We start from the raw sequence: 16,750 nt of genomic DNA, 5'->3' as shown, positions 1-16,750 counted from the left end.
AAGAGTGCGCACACACACAAACGCACTCCGCATTATCCCTCTAAAAAAATAAATAAATAAATAAAAAACCCACAGTCATCTGTCCATGAGGGATGCATTTTATGGACATCCGATTAAATTTTTTAACATTATCTGGTGGGGCTGCCATGGTCCATTACGATTAAAAAGCTATACACTCTCCTGTGGGAGTGTTAGAAGTAGGGATGACAGTATACAAAACCTTGGAAATTACTTGCAAATCCCTGTTAACACTTTATTACTTTGTTATACTTAAACAAGAATTTTAATTATATTGTTTTGGAACAATTATTTACTTGGCACCTCTACAGCGAGAGACAGGTGCATCTGAGGGGGACAGGTAGGTCAAAAGTTGCAAACAAAACTCCTGCACACTGTCTAACTTCCAAAAAATATACATGTATTGACAACGTTTCGGTGCTAGACCATCATCAGGAAATTTAGCTAAAAAAAATAAAAAGACTTCTTTTTGCAAAATTATATTGTTTTAGAAGGTTAATGAAACTGTGCTGAAAAATGTGTAATCAGTTCAACAATTAATCACTTAATTGACTGACAGAAAATTAATGTGTAATTAACCGCTGCACATTGCAGCTTCTGAAATGTGAAGATTTAATGTTTTTCTTTCTCATATGTGATATAAATATCTTGCATTTTGGTCTGTTTTTCTGACAAATCATTTGAAATTGTCATCTTGATGAGCATTCCTCTCTATTTTCTCACATTTTAGAAACAAAGCAATTAATCCATTAATTGGCACATTAATCAGCATTGTAAACCCCACTACAAAGAATCCTTAATATGCAGCCCTGCGTCTAAAGGAAGGGGAACATCTGACAGTTTCTTTCTAATAAAAACAATGAACAAGCACAAGAATGTTACACCCTCTTTATCTTAACTGCAGATGTCCTAGACCTCATAACCCCTGAACCTGTATGGCAATCCCGAGGACTAACAACAGTATCATTGGAACTACATACATCTACATCCTGTACAGACAGGAAATGGTAAAACCTGGATCAATGTGCAGATGAGAATTCCCTTCAATAACAAAGGGATTTCCGTTGGAGAAATTAAGTGAACTACATTTCTCACAAATGTTTGCATATGTATATAATGTATGATAAATATATAAATCAAACTCATGTGCACATGTAAGGACAAAGTGTGTATTCTCCCATTGGGTGAACCACATCTTTAGGTAGATTCTTATATCTTATTCATTTGTAATACTCTCCAAAGTAAATTCTGCTTTAAATATATTGAGGGAGGAAACAGAGAAGAAAATACTCACTAACAGCAGGTAAACGGGGGTTTTAGAGTAACTGGCAGAACAGGTAAAGACAATATCTTTCCTTAAGGTATTTCTTGTGTGTCATCAGTGACATGTGTAAACACTGCAGTTATCACCAAACCTGTTATAACTTTACACATATTTTGTTGTCAAGCATGACCAAAATGTGGCAGGCGAACCTGAGATGAAAAATATGAAAGTGGTCAACTGCCTTCTAGGGCTGAACGATTCATTGCATTTGCGATATTATCGCAATATGATGAAATGAGATTTTCTAATCGCAAAGGATGCAATTACACATGGTAGAGTACACCAGTCTGCAGATGAAGCATCAACTTCACACATTACGCTGAACCTTGACTTGTTGTACAATGGCCTTAAGCTTGACAGAAGCTGACACTACAGAACCTTTAGTGCCACACAGAGAATGAAAGTAGCACCTGCCACCCACGGGTAATGTGGTGGTGGGTGAAATCATCGGGCCATCCGTCCCTTTGGCGGACAGGAAAAATGCACAACAGAAAGACACATGTAGTAAGGTATGCTTAATTTATCTGATATTGTGTTGGTCATACTATATACTGATTTATTGCTTGTCTGTTTTGAATAATACAGGACCTAAAGAGCTTAAAATTTAATCGCGTATTAAATCGCAATCGCAATATTGTTAAAAAAAATTTTTTTTCGCTATTTGATTGTTTTCCAAAATAGTTCAGCCCTACTGCCTTCCCTAGAGACATGCACCAAGCATGGCTAAAAAGCAAGCAGAATGACCTCAGACATATGATGTTGAAAGTTATCACTGCAACAGCATCTGTGCAACAGCATGGTGCGAAAACACTTGTGGCATGTAACATGCCATAGGCCTTCAGCCAGCATTTGAATAGTAATTATTTGCACCGCATTGCACTTCACACAAAACATTACCACTTCCTTTCCCCTTAGTGCTCTGTATCCTTCTGTCAACGGCCACAGTCTAGACATTGCCGATGCAATACGTATACTGCTTTGCAGCCTTTCTGCTGTGCAATAAATCAGGCTATTTTCCCTCTGACTTCTGAGCAAGGTCTTGTATTCACTAGCACTGATGTTTCTCATGATGATGGATAGAAGACGGTGTTTCAGTCTTAATCTTACTGTTACTGTAGCTTCCACTCACCTCCAGCTTCTTCACACTTCTACCTTGCGTTGTAAATCTCTCCGTCCTGAGCTAGTAGCGAGTCTAAAACAGGCAGTATGTATGAAACGAAAGTGAAATTGGTGTGTTCTCAAATACAATGCGGCACCTCTGCAACTAAGGCACTGTTAGCATTATCATGCATTTTTGGTGATCCGATCACAAGTGGACCTTAAAAGATGCCTGTACAGGACTCCAGTCAGAACTTTTCACACTCACCTGCCATTAGTTAGGGCCATGTGATTATGTGAGCTTTTAATGTGTGTGCTTTGGGACTGTATTTTCTGTTAACATTATATATATATATATATATATATTTCCATCTTGAGTAGACGAACAACTGGACATTTCACTAAGCCACGCCCCAAATACGCAGCTGGCCAATCACAGCACAGTATAGTACACACTCTTAACTGAGGTCCGGCACTTTCATGGCTGCGCTCTATTGGATCATTTGCAAAAAGAATCGTTTTCTAGCTTTTTTTGCTGTATTTTTTCAAGATATGGTCAAACACTCTTCCTGGGTCACTTGTAGTAGTTACACTCGCTACCCAGAGAGGTTAAAAGTATGATTTATTCCCTTTCCAAAACCTAAAACAAATCCAGAAAAATGGATAGGTTGTGGATTGTTCCTAATGTAATGACAGTTAGCTAGCTAACTTACTACTGAATGTAACATTATATATCCCCATTTTTCTGCTTTTTATCGATTGTAATAGTGAAGAGAGACCTACCCAGCTTTACTTGAACAGTATTAATCGTTTATATCGTTGTCCTTTGTCTCAATCATTAGGTGATGTGGTTCACTTTTACTCTGTGATAGGTAGGCTTTAGCTTCTGTCTTTATTTGTGTCAGTTTGACAGCCTAAATGCAACCTTCAGATGCACAATGCAACTGCACAACTGTCTGCTTCTTTCAGAGATCGTTTTTTCAAAAAATTTGACAATATTTCTCCGGGGAGTGCAGTAATAGACAGTGGCAGCGTTGTGATAAAAGTCCGACAGCTCCGACAGTTTGTTGGACTTAGCAACAGTAACTAAAGGGGGCGTGGCTTAGCAAAGGGTCAATTGTGATACAAAGATAAATCAAGTTCAGGCAACTTCAAAAAGGTATCCGTGAATGCACAAGGGTCTACAGATTCAAATTCTTTCACATCCTCCCAATGACATATTATATATATATATGTGTGTAACATAACGGTGAGCAGTATGTGCTTAAATTAACTGCAGATAATTATATTCAGAAATCTGTGTTTGAGTACATTTCAGGAAAATGGTTAGGTAAGAATACAGCATGATCGTGCACTGGTCTGATTTATCATGACAGCACCTTTCAGGCAGTCTTGATTAGACAGAAGCACTAATAATTCACTGTAGCATGACTTGTGGCACATATATAAAACAAAGAATACATCAAACTGTTGAGTTTGAAATACACACCCTGCTGTAGTTAAATTAATGACTCCAAGTTAATCACTTTAAGACTGTTAATTGCTTTTGCTAGCGATGACTGATGGAGAAAAGAGCAGGTCACGAATTTTGGGAGATCAATAAACTAGCCAGCACCAAAAACTCGCCCCGAGGGTTAAACCTTAAACCTTAAATCTTCTTCCTCCTGTGATACAAGATCATCATCATCAAAAATGGATTCCTGGCTTCATCTCCTTTACCTGACTCGCAAACTCCATCCTTTGACAGGGATGCGATAGTAACAGTAAACATACTCATGCATTTGTGCCCAATATCGTCCACAACAACAACAAAAGGTGTATATAGGATGCCACATAAAGCATTCTTAAGTGCGGAAATAACAAATATGCAAGACACATTTAAGTGCTGACTGCAACTTGCACTTCAGCATCTTACACTTAAGTAGTATCTTACCAGCCACCCATTTAAAACCCAGGCACATGGACACCTTTACGCTCCACTTCACAAAACGCACCATATGTTCATTACGCACTGTTCATTTCACATCTTAGGTGAGATACCAACAACTGTTAAAAGTCCTCTAATTCACTTGACAGTGTCCCCTGGGCTCAGGCAAACGTGCAGTCACATCAGCAGAGCATAATGTACCTGCGAAAAAGGTTCTCTTTATCTCTTAGCGATTTCTACACAGTATTATTATTCTGGCACACACAAAAAAAAAAAAAATCACAAACACCAATCAAATCCACACAGGAAAGTAAAAAGGACACAGTCACATAGTGCCTCTCCTTGTTATTGTGGCCCTTGGCCAAATTGGGCCATTGGGGCTCAACTGACTCACAACACCACAATATCCGCTCTCCTTGCTCTGCTTTCTCACTTGCCCTATCAATTTTTCCCTGTACGTTTGTTTGTCTCATTCTTCGCCTTTACCTTTCTCCTTCCCTCCATTTCCTTCCATCCCTCACAAATTCTCACAGTCTGCTGCACAAGACTTTTTTTTCTCCTCCAGGCGAGAATGTAGGCCATCACTACGACAGCAGGAAGGCAGCAAGGAGTCGAAGCAACACCGCTCTTCTCTTCTTCCCCGCATTCTGCTCGCTCACAGCAGCCGAAGACAGTACGCATGTGTGTGTGTGTGTGTTGCTGTCTCACATGAGCTCTGAGTGCCAGAGTCGAGGGACAAACCACAGTATAGAGCAGAGCGTGCTACACAGGCTACACCAAGAGCCGATCTGTTCCAGCTTTGCAGAAACGAGAGTTCCTGCACGTCCCATTGCATATTATCAACGATGATCTGAAGCGCTCTGGAAAACAGTTTATTTTATCTACACACTCTCATTTCTGATAACACTGATTTGCCAGGACTATGTAAACCAATGCCCCCACACTGTGTGCTGAAACTGGACAAGAGATTGTGGACATCACACCTTGAATCAAAGGAATACTACATCAAGAAAGATTGTCCTTCATATCCCCTAAGTAAACAAATATACTACAATTAAAGCCCTGTCCAGATTACCTTTTGTCTCACCTGCCAAGAAAATACCATTTACCCACAACTACTTTTTGGCACAGAATAAATATATACATTATAAATATACATTTATAAGCATAGTTTTGTGTTTTTCCTTAATTTTGGCACACACAAAGAGTGTGTACAGTGACCAGCAGGAGCAAAGTTTAATTTATTTAATTATGACATTATGTGATCGGTGACATTTCACTGCCATTTAATAGAGCCGGGGCCAATATTAGCTTATCACAGAATATATATGCACACCGGTGTGTATGTTGGGCGTACATACCTTGGTCATAATTCCTCAATGACAAAATTTATTGAATCTTTATCAAATGTTTATGTATGTTACGCTCATCTAAAAAAAATTAACATCTGTCAGTACATCTTTAAGATCCTTCTAATAATGTATGTGTGTGCATGTTTGTCTGTATTTCGATTATGTCAAGAATCGTGCACCCAATCAACTTTGCATGTGGTTGAAGTGTTGCTGCGGACCCATGGGAGTGCAGTGTCCCATTTGGTACAATTTGGACATGCCACACGTTCAGTATTAATAGACTTTGAATAAAGTACAGCGAGGCCGGGGTACACTCAGTGGGGCGGGACTTACGCTTGTTGTAAGAGTTTTATTAAGTTCGAGCTTTGTATGAAAAAGCACATTACACAGTGGGCTACCACGATTAGCATTTGAGCTTACTGCTGTAGGTGAAACCAATGTGGTAGTGAATTGTTGAAACGTAGTTCTTGTTATCACGTACGTTTGATATACGTTAGAAACGAATGTGATGAAACGGGATTTTGAACGGGCAATTGCAGTAATTTTTTTAAATCTAACCCCCCCCCCCAAATTTCAATATGTGTATTGACCCTTAGGAATCCAGTATCAGTTGACCTCCTAATACAATTCCATCTGTGGTAGTAACCAAAAACACGCTATCGTAGACATTAATGAACATCACATGGCTTTGTTGTAATTCACCGACACATCTTACACTGTGCATTGCTCATAATTATAAAGCTAACATGTCATGTCATCCTTATTTGACATGTCGGCATTTGCTAATTAGCACAGAACACAAATTCTTTCCGTCTGTGCTTCGTTTAATCCATATAAACTATATAGCGCACTGTTTTGCACGGACATTTGTTACTGTCGCACATCGCGCTTACATTATATTATACATTATAATGCCACTGTTTGCAAAGTGGAGGAACAGAGAGAAAATCCTCAGCTGAAGCAAAAGTACTTCTTAAACGATGCATCGATTAAATAATCTGTAGAAGCTTCGAGTACTAAAATCATCGTTAGCTGCAGCCCTACAATAAATAATTAAATTGCCAAATTCCCATCAGCTTTGTGTTGCAACCCTTTCCCCCATAGCCCTGGGTTGTAATAGTTATTAACATGTGCAGGAATGCGGTTGACGATGGATGGATGGATAGATGGATGCTGGCTGTATAGGAATTTAGGGGTGAAAAGTCTGATTTTTTGATCCATGATCAGTTTGTCACACAAACATAAAATGTTGAAAGATTAACTGAGGGAAATATGCCGATTTAGAGACACTGATTCAGGCTATGTCAAGTCTTCGTACCTACAGTAATGTAAACACCAAAAAAAAACAAAAAAACAAAAACACAACAAAAAACTTCGAGCCACCATCAAAGATAAATTGACCCCGGATTCCTACAGGCGGCGGCTGTGCAAAGTTTCGGCTACGCTGTGGTTTTGTTCCGTCCTCTGCCAGCCATCAGTCAACTTACACTGGAAGTGTTTTAGAAGTGTTAAGCCTGCCCCACGTTGATGATTTGTTGTTTAATTGGCTACTCTAGTACTTCTACTATCGATCACAGCACTCTGTGAACCGGTTCTGTTCCTTTCTCTGCACGGCCTCATATCTCACATCGATCATTTCAGAGTAAGAGCATTTTGCCTGCCTGATTTTTTGTTTATTTGTTCAGTTGTTCTTCTGTCATGGTTAAGTAGGCTATGTGGTTGAATATTTTTTTGTTTGTTTGTTCTAACCGTGTTTGTGGTTGATATACAATCGGGAGTATGCACAGGGTGTTTTATTTTGAAAAGACTGGATTCTATATGCCGTTTCTGTGTCTGACTTCCAGCCCGGTTCATCTGTTCTGTGCTGCTTGATGCAGCCTTCGTCAAAAATAGACTGGCTGCGCATTCTGAGGAGCGTAAGCACAAGCAATGACTAGAATGGCTGCGATCGGCAGCCGCGGCGCAGCCGTAACGCAGCGCACACGCCACGTGTGAGTCCGGGGTTACAGTTACATGACAACTGTATGTGCTAAGCCAATGTGGCAAGTGAGCCTCGCTGGTCGATCTGCCACCACAGACAACATTCATCAGTGTTCAGTATTTGCTGGGTGTTCTGACGCAAAGTAAAAGCATCAATGACATTTTCACAGGTTGGTTGTAGGGGGTTCAAAACAAACATGAAAACCTACTGTAGCTCCAGCAGAAGAATGCTGTGACAGTGGCGGGCAGGCTGCAGCAGTGCTGAGTGCTAAAATGGCTGCTCATTCTCCATACAGACACAGAGCTTAGTGGGAGGAGGAGGAGGGCTCCCACTACCAACAATTTGCCTCAAATGTGGCTCATCCTTAGGTAGGCTTAACAGCTTGTGTGAAGAGCTAATAAAAGGAAATGCCATCGCCATTGCTTGCAATAGACTAAATATTAAACACATGGGATTATACTCTAATAAGACATATAGTACTCTTCATCAAGCAGCCAGCAGCAATTTCTTCCCTCGTCTGCCCACACATCCCCATCAGTATGCATAATCTCTCTCTCTTTAAACTAGAGATGTGAAAAGCTTGTCTTCTTGCGTGACAGGATCTGGTTAAGGAGCTTCATCGTTTCTCCACATTCCAGTTGCATTTTGGGGGATGAGAGAGTGCACCCATCATTGATAATATTTGTTTGCGCATATTGTTTGATCTGTCTTATAAGTCACATGACAAAGTTAATCAGACAGAATCTTTTATTTGACATTTGAAGAAGCGACAAAACAACATTTATGACTGTTTTTGTTTACAGTTGGGTTGTACCACGGCAGTCAGTTATCACTCCGCTAGCAGCTTAATTCTCTGTACTCTATACCCCGGCTCTTATCTGATCTACATCTTAGCCTAGAGAGGCCCAGGTACAGTGCTTTCACTGTGCATAACAAAGTCTGCAACACAAACAGACTGCCTGCTATCAGTGAGCGTACTCAGGCAAAACAAAGTAGTAAATTGCAACACAGAAACATATTGATTTTTTTAAAAGTAACAAACATTTTTAATATGATAAAAAGGGATTTCAACATGAAGCTCAATTTTATGTTAAAAACACCAAAGCTAATAATAGTTTGTAGCAGTGGTGTCTGAGTATTAACCAAACACACATGAGAAAAATCCATCGGAAGATTTGTCTTGAATAAACCCAGGTAATCATCGCTAACACGTTCTCAGAGACATATTAATGATTTTGGGATCTATAAATACAACTGACTTGACTTGAAGTTTAAAAAGCCTTGAGCTTTTAATTATTCAAATAATATAGCTAGCACTACAGCGTCTTAGAAATCAGTGCAAATCAAAGCTTCACGTACCTCTGTTTCCTCTCACAGACACATTCATTCATTCACTTGGATGAAGCTGTTCACAATATTTTGTGCTGTGATTCACAATTTTTTCTATTAGTATTTACAACCGTATTTAAAATTAATACAAATGGATTTATTTAAAGCACCTTAAAACAGCACCAGGACCCAAACCCAAAAATTAAGTAAGCAAATTTAAGGTGAGCTTGTCCATTATATTAATCCAACGCTGACTTCTTTTCTTTGTCTTCCAACTATTTTGAGGACAGCCAATCTTTTATGTTAAAAACAATGACTGACCGTATGAAAACCTGCCCTTCATGAGTTGTAAGACTGAAACTAGGTTTGTGTGGTATCAAGGTATTACAACCAGGGTATGACTTTAAATACCATCAAAAATACTGACGCTCTTCTTTCTATTAAACTAATATGGGGATGCTGTATTGAACTGATGTACTGTACACCCTAAACGCTGCGTGAAACTGCCTGACATCATCTACAACGTGACAACCCCCTTCACTTTTCCAGCAATTGGTTAACAACACACACACACAAACACACTTTGGCTGCAACTTTTATTCACTGACAAACTTTAACCTACACTGTAAATTTGCTGCTCACCTTTTCCTCCTCCATTTTAATTTTTTCTAGATTTCGTGTTTTCCATTTAAATTTGCATAATCATGTGCTGGACAAATTAAATTTCAACAATTCACTAAGAAAATAATACAAATTCAGTCAATATCAATGAATATGATGTGTCATGCAATTATGCATACAGAAATATTCAAATAAATGTGCAATTATTTATGGAGACAATTCAAAATAAATCTGACTCCATCCACACAGGCACGAAATCAAGGAGTTTGCATCTTGTATCTGCCGATGCACATCTGACAAGTTTGTTAAAGTGATGAGCTCTTGTTAGCGTGGCGTCTTCGATGTGACGGTGTGTTTGCGTGTGTGGAGGAGCCGCTAAACCCCGCCCTCGCTGAGGGCTTAGTTTTGTGCTGTGGACAAAAACCCTTATAATGCTGGGAAAAGTGCATCCACATTTTGTCAGATTCCTTGATATTCCACGTTTTACAGTTAATTCCATTTTTATTGTCAAACTCCGTGATATCGGCATCCTGGAAATCATAGGGCCCTAGATCAACAAAAGAAATAATAGGCTTTTAGTTAGACAAGGGTTGTTTGGCTGATTTATGTTAATGTTTTTTTATGTATTGTACATAGACTGTATAAAGAATTGAACGTAGTCACTGTGAAGTCACCCATTGGTTTCTTGACTGCCGATTTGAAGCCTAGAGTTTGGCTATTTAGCTGCTGCCGTGTGGATGTGACAATATTTGGACGACACGGTGGCGCTTATTCAGGTTAACTGTGATTTTTAACCGGGATGCTTATTTTAGCTTGTGACAAGCAGAAAAGCAAAACGTACTTCCTGGAAAGAATGAACAGCCGACTCCTAATAAGCTTCAGCAGATTAGGGATGTCAAGATACCAGAGATTTAGTAGTCGACGCAGATACCAGTAAAATTACATTCCTTTCTCTATACCAATTCAATGCTACAGTGAAAAACTATTTCACAAAACAATAAATCTCATGTACTTCAATGTACTCTCTTTTAATAAAAAACATTTTAACATTACAAAAAACAACTAACAACTGTGAATGTTGTGAGAGGATGTCCAGGAAAGATGAGAGCTGATTGATGTTAATCTATTCATAAATGAGCAAGCTATTGAAATTACAACCTTGCACTGTCCATATTTAATTATTAAATTAATGAATTAATCTTTTTGATTGAAATGTATCATATTGCACTTTTGAGACGGCCCCTATCTACACCTTTAGTAAAAGGCGCGCTAGACAGACATTCAGTTTGTAGTGCTGCAAACTACATCGTCATCTTTGGTGATTTTCAGGTGATCAAAACTGTGAAACGTCTGCCTAAATTAGCTCTCCAACTGTGAGAAATCAAGGTTTTGACACAGAGCTACTGAAGTTAAGAGCCGCGAAACTAACTTCACCCTGGTTTCCATTCTCTTTTCTATTCTCGATAGTCAAACGGGACCTTTTGCTGCAGCTGCACTTATCTTCCACATGTTGGGTCCCCAGAACCTTTGGGGCCTTCCAAAATGAGAATCGACATGTTTTCAGAATTTCTGTATCTATTTGGTACCGCAGTATCGGTTCTTTTGTCATTCCTACAGCCTCTATCCTGATTGTCAATCTCAAGTTAGTCCCGCCGTTAAGCATACCCTGCTTTATAGTCTATTTTCCTCTAAATGAGACCATAATTTACAACATGAACCTCATGCTGTATTGAAGAAGACCTGAAACTAGCAACTGAGACCATAAACGCATTATGAAAGGGCTTACTGAGGTATTAAATCAGGTGGGAAGAAGGGTGATTTTAACGTTATTTCTAATGAAACCGGGTTGGTGGAGTCGCCCCCTGCTGGCCGTTAGAGAGAATGCCGCTTTAGGTTACTTCTGCATGGGTTCGCCTTTCAGACCCGGATGTTCCCGCTTGGCTGCAGCTCTAAATCAAATCCCTTATCCCCATATTATTATTTTACAAACTACTGTAGCTCTCATTTTGAGCACGTTTTCCACGACATGACTGCGTTCCCCTAAACTTTCGTCACACGGAAGTGGGCGTGGTTTAATCTATAGACTCGCAGCGACACCTTGAGGCCGCTCGGACTGTCATACACCAACAACATTATCTTTCTTTCTTTCTTTGCAGGTGGCGAAGTGAAGCTAAAAATGTCCCAGCGAGTGCGCTCACTGCTGCAGGTTATGTATTCAGTTAGGAGAAGATGGTGTCGCTGGATTGTAGCAACGTTATGTGGAAAGATCAACAATGAGTCAGGCGTGTGTCTGTGTGTGTGTGTGTGTGTGTGTGTGTGGTGGATGAGGAGGCCCTCAGCATTATGCTCCGCTGCAACGACCAGTTAAATCATCATGGTCTGTCAGGATGTCATGCTTTGTTTTTTTTTTTTTTACGGTGGCGTGTCTCGGTTGACTTACCTGTGTGGTCGTCCGTTTAACTTGCCAACGGGGTCTTCACGCTAGATGATTAACTCCCACGCAAACGGCCGTTTACACTGTAACGTTAACAAGCCAGCTAGCTAACAGCTTAATTCACTGCTTAACTCAGATGTCTTCACTTTTTTTTTTTTTTTTGTTTAATCCACTGTTACTTTGGATTGGTAATTTTGCGGTCAGCTGTGGCGATCATGTTATTAAACCCGAGTAGGTTATAGCTTGGCAACCAGGCAAAAGTTGTATGTTAGCTGGCACGTTTGCAATTTAACGTCAGCTTATGTTGACAAACAAGCCTGCGTAGTTAGAAAAAAAAACAAAAACAAAATCACACGCGACTTGAAGCTAGCAAATGCCAAGGCTGCCAGCACGGTTAGCTTAGCCAGCTAACACAGCTTGCTAAAATCCAAACCTTGTTCCGAATATCCTTTTTCCCCCCACTGTGCTCCGACTTGTATCCCATCGGCAGCAGCAAATCTTAAGTAACTCCCGGAATCACTTGCGGGGTGGTTTTTGCGTTTCAATGACGGCGCACTCGCGTTTGCAAACCCAAGTTATCGCTTTGGTCTCTGCTCTCCGCCATTTCCAATCTCTCAACACAAACAAACAGGGCTGCTCGTGCACGCCCACCGTCGTGGCGCGTTCACGAGGATGGCAGACGCTCCTATACTGTGAATAATATAGTGTTGATTATACGTTATTAATGAGGCGTTTGCATTAACACGATACCCACAGCATATATGCAGGAAGGACACTATAGAGAGTAAATGGAGTAAAGTGATGCACTGTGCAGAATTCATAGTGTCTGATGCACTGTATAATTCATAAGGGCACAGTGTAGGGCTAAGATTATATTCATTTTCTCGATTAATCCATTAGTTGTTTGGTCTATAAAATGGTGAAAAATGTTTCCCAAAGCCCAAGAAGACGTCCACAAATGTCTTGTTTTGACCACAACCCAACGTTATTTAGTTTGCTATCAAAGAGTAGCAAGGAAACCAAAAAATATTCACATTTGAGAAGCTGGAATCAGATAATTTTGACTTTTTATCCTTAGAAAATGATTATTTTAATAGTTGACAACTAATCAGTTAATTGACTAATCATTGCCATCTAGTACAGTGTATGTACTTAACTACAAACTAAAGCTTACTTTATTGTCTGCAATGTGGGAAATTGTTTTTGGCTTCACCGCACAGCATAAAAAGACATTTAATGAGCAACAAACAGTATTTAAAAATAATTAAATGCAGTTAGTGCTCAAACCAGAGTTGTAACTACCTTTGAGCACACAGAAGTCATGGCCTCTGATTTATTTACCTCCTGGGAATTTGGGGTTTAACTAACCTGTGGGGAGTTTACAATAAAAATCTTACTAATTTACAAAGCTGGTTCTGTTATTTTCACCTAGTGTTTTTCCACCAGTATTCTGGATTTAGCCAAAAGAGTTTTATTCCAGGTTGAGGGGCCTTTTAAAACCAGATCTGCAATTTCTTAATAATTTCCTATAAGAATGTAATCAGGTAGCCTACTAATATCTAGGGGTGAATCTCATGTTCTGATTCCGATTCAAAGAGCGAAGGTGCGATCAAAACGATTATCGATGCATCTTGAGGCATCAAAAGTTTTGATTATTTTTGCCTTACAGATGCACTGTAGCTACATAATTCATGAGGGTACAGTGTATGTACTTTATTACATACGCTTACTTTATTGTCTTCAGTGTGGGACATTGTTTTTGGCTTCACCACACCGTATAAAAATACATTTAATGAGCAACAAACATTATTTACAAATAGATAAATGCAGTTAGTGCTCAAACCAGAGCTGCGGCCACCATTGAAGACACTGAGGTCACATCCACTGATTTATTTTTCTCATGGGAATTTGGGGTTGAAATAACCTGTGGGGGGTTTACAGTTAAATTTTTTCTCATGTATAAAGCCGATTCTGTTTCCACCAGTTTTGTGGATTTAGCCAAAATAGTTTTAATCCTGGCTGAGTGGCCTTTAGTGAAGCATTAAGTGAAATAAAAAAGTAAGACTTTATGGAATTAATTAGTAATTTCCTAAAGAACTGTATAATCAGGTAGCCTACTAATATCTAGGAGTGTGGATCTCGTGTTTTGATCCCGATTCAGATGGCGAAGATGTGATCAAAATGATCACAACGATGTGATCAGTGCATCTTGAGGCATCAAAAGTTTTGATTTCCGCAGCCTACATGATGTTTTCTCACTGTGTAACTTTCTAAGTAAAACATTGTATTTGTAACGATCCATCCATCAATCGTCAACCACTTATCCTGCGTACAGGGTCACAGGGGCTGGAGCCAATCCCAGCTTACATCGAGCGAAAGGCGGGGTACACCCTGGACAGGTCGCCAGTCTATCGCAGGGGTATTTGTAACGATCCATAATTTAAATGAACATATAAATTTACTTCCATTATCTTTTTAGTTTAATTAGACAACTTAAATTAGGGTTGGAAATGCAGACTATATATATTTTTAAATTGGTTTTTGAAAAATGTTGGCATATTGTCTGTATCCATCTTAAGACTCTGACCTGTTCATAATTCCTGATCCGTAACTTGTGCTTGTTTATAAAGGCATGCATGGACTCACATGTGATGGAAGGAGTGTGTCGCGTATAGGCAGCGGTGAACACTCTCACAGTCTGAGTCTGCAGTGGGAGGCTGCCTGAACGGCTACCAGTGTGTTATTGTCCAGTTCCCTTAATTGGCACATTAGGGTGATGCTGTCCTAAATAAAATTTTTGTTCTTAGTGTATCACGGTTGATTTTTCAATTCAATTCAATTTTATTTATATAGCGCCAAATCACAACAACAGTTATCTCATTCTTTGCATAAAAGAGCAGGTCTAGACCGTACTAGTGTTGTAGTACTCCAGACCAGTCTTGGTCTCGAGACCGGCCTTAAGACCACTTTTTGATGGTTTTGGTCTCGTCTCAGACTCAACCCGCATTTGTCCTCGGTCTTGTCTCGGTCTCAGACATTGAGGACTCGGGATTTTATTTCAAGACCATAATTTTGGGAATATCAATAAATTGCTTTTGCATTGTCTGATTTATTTGTTAGCATCCTGACTTTGGTTGGATGTAAAACGTATTGCTTCAAATGCAACTAATAACCCTAATTAAAAATGTGTTGTTACTGTTAATTATCCTCTCCGCGATGGTAAGCATGGAAAAGGAGTGTTGAATAAAGATGCTTATGTTCATTTCAGCTCTTGTATGTGGGTGTTTTAATGGGAATGTGGATCTTTCAGATCAATTTGAGGCCTACCTATGATCTCGTTCCACATTTTATTGTGTGTCATTTAATGTGGGGAACTGGTCTTTGTCTTGACTTGGTCTTGGTTGGGTGGTCTTGACTACAACACTACACCGTACTCATTATTATTACAGAAACCCAACAATTGAATGACTTGAATGTAATGAAAATCTCTGGCTTATTAGCAGCCACCCTGAAAGGCAGTGGTATTTGTCTGTTGTCTCTCTGTGGTTGCCAATAGAGGTTGAATATCCCAATTAATATATAAAATATATTGTTATGTAATGCCCCTTTAAAGGTAATTAATCTGTCTTTTGATTGCAAAGTGGGGACAGAACTCCCCAACAAGCTAAAAATCAGACATGTTCGACATATTTTGGGCTTATAGTTGATAATGTGGTGGCAAACTACACATCCAGCAGATGCAGAACAACTTTTTGACTTCAATAAGAGTCTTATGGCCAATAATAGATTCACTCTTCTTTAGCTCCATTTTGGCCTCCATCAACTCCTGGGGGAAATATCTGTAGCTGCTTGATGCTTCACTTTGTTACTAGGTAGTTGTTAAAGGGTAACTTTGATATTTTTCAACCTGAACTCTATTTTCCCATGTTTTTGTGTCTATGTGACTAATTGGGACATATTTTCATTTAATTGGTCCTGTATTGAGAGAGCACACTGCAGTCGGCACAGCAGCGGAACAAGGCTGCAACATAAACCTTGCAGGCAAATGCGAGTCCTCAAAGAACAGTCGCTATGTCGCTCTCATCAAATACAAATCAAATAAAATCCAGATTCTGTTGACAAAAATAGTAATTTTACCTCCCTGGTCTACCATTGCCTTGGTTGGTTAGTTTGTTTTCTTGCGACACTTTGGTGTTTTTAACTATTTAAAACACCAAAGTCACACAATAAGAACAATAAAGTAACACAATAACACAAACAAAATAACCAACCAAGGCAGCGGTTGACCAGCAACTGTAGTGTTCTGCAAGGTAAATGACTGTTATCACTGATACTTTTTGTCTTGTTTTGAGTCTGCTGGCTTTGAAAAGAGTGATATAGTGACTGTTTAAACAAAAACAATCTTACTCTTTAAGAGAAGGTCTCGCTCTGTAGGGATCGTTTACATAATGTTGTCAGACACTTTTAATAACAATCTGAACCTGTCAGAGGGAAAAACAATCACTTTAGTAGATGTATTTTGACAGGGCGCAATTGCCCGCAAGGATTACGTTGCAGCCCTGTTCCGCTGCTGCCGACTGCAGCGCGTCCCAATTAGACACATACACACAAAAACATGGTTGAAAAATTACCCTTTAACGTAGTTGTTTGGTGGTGATAAGGCTAC

General features: G+C 39.4%; 1 protein-coding gene across 3 annotated transcripts in view; it reads right to left on the bottom strand.

Annotated features, from left to right (window-relative positions):
* Positions 1-12,678, bottom strand: part of ncoa1 (nuclear receptor coactivator 1) — a 62,117-nt gene extending 49,439 nt beyond the window's left edge. For all 3 annotated transcript variants that reach the window (XM_046060537.1, XM_046060539.1, XM_046060538.1), the window contains exon 1: positions 12,091-12,678. The gene's annotated coding sequence lies outside the window, so the exon portion shown is untranslated. The remainder of the gene's footprint in view (positions 1-12,090) is intronic.
* Positions 12,679-16,750: the final 4,072 nt, after the last annotated feature.

This window comes from Micropterus dolomieu, linkage group LG10, assembly GCF_021292245.1.
Source record: "Micropterus dolomieu isolate WLL.071019.BEF.003 ecotype Adirondacks linkage group LG10, ASM2129224v1, whole genome shotgun sequence".
Classification (NCBI taxonomy): Eukaryota; Metazoa; Chordata; class Actinopteri; order Centrarchiformes; family Centrarchidae; genus Micropterus; species Micropterus dolomieu.
Note: the sequence above shows the minus strand (reverse complement) of the source record. Positions and strands in the feature narration are given on the sequence as shown.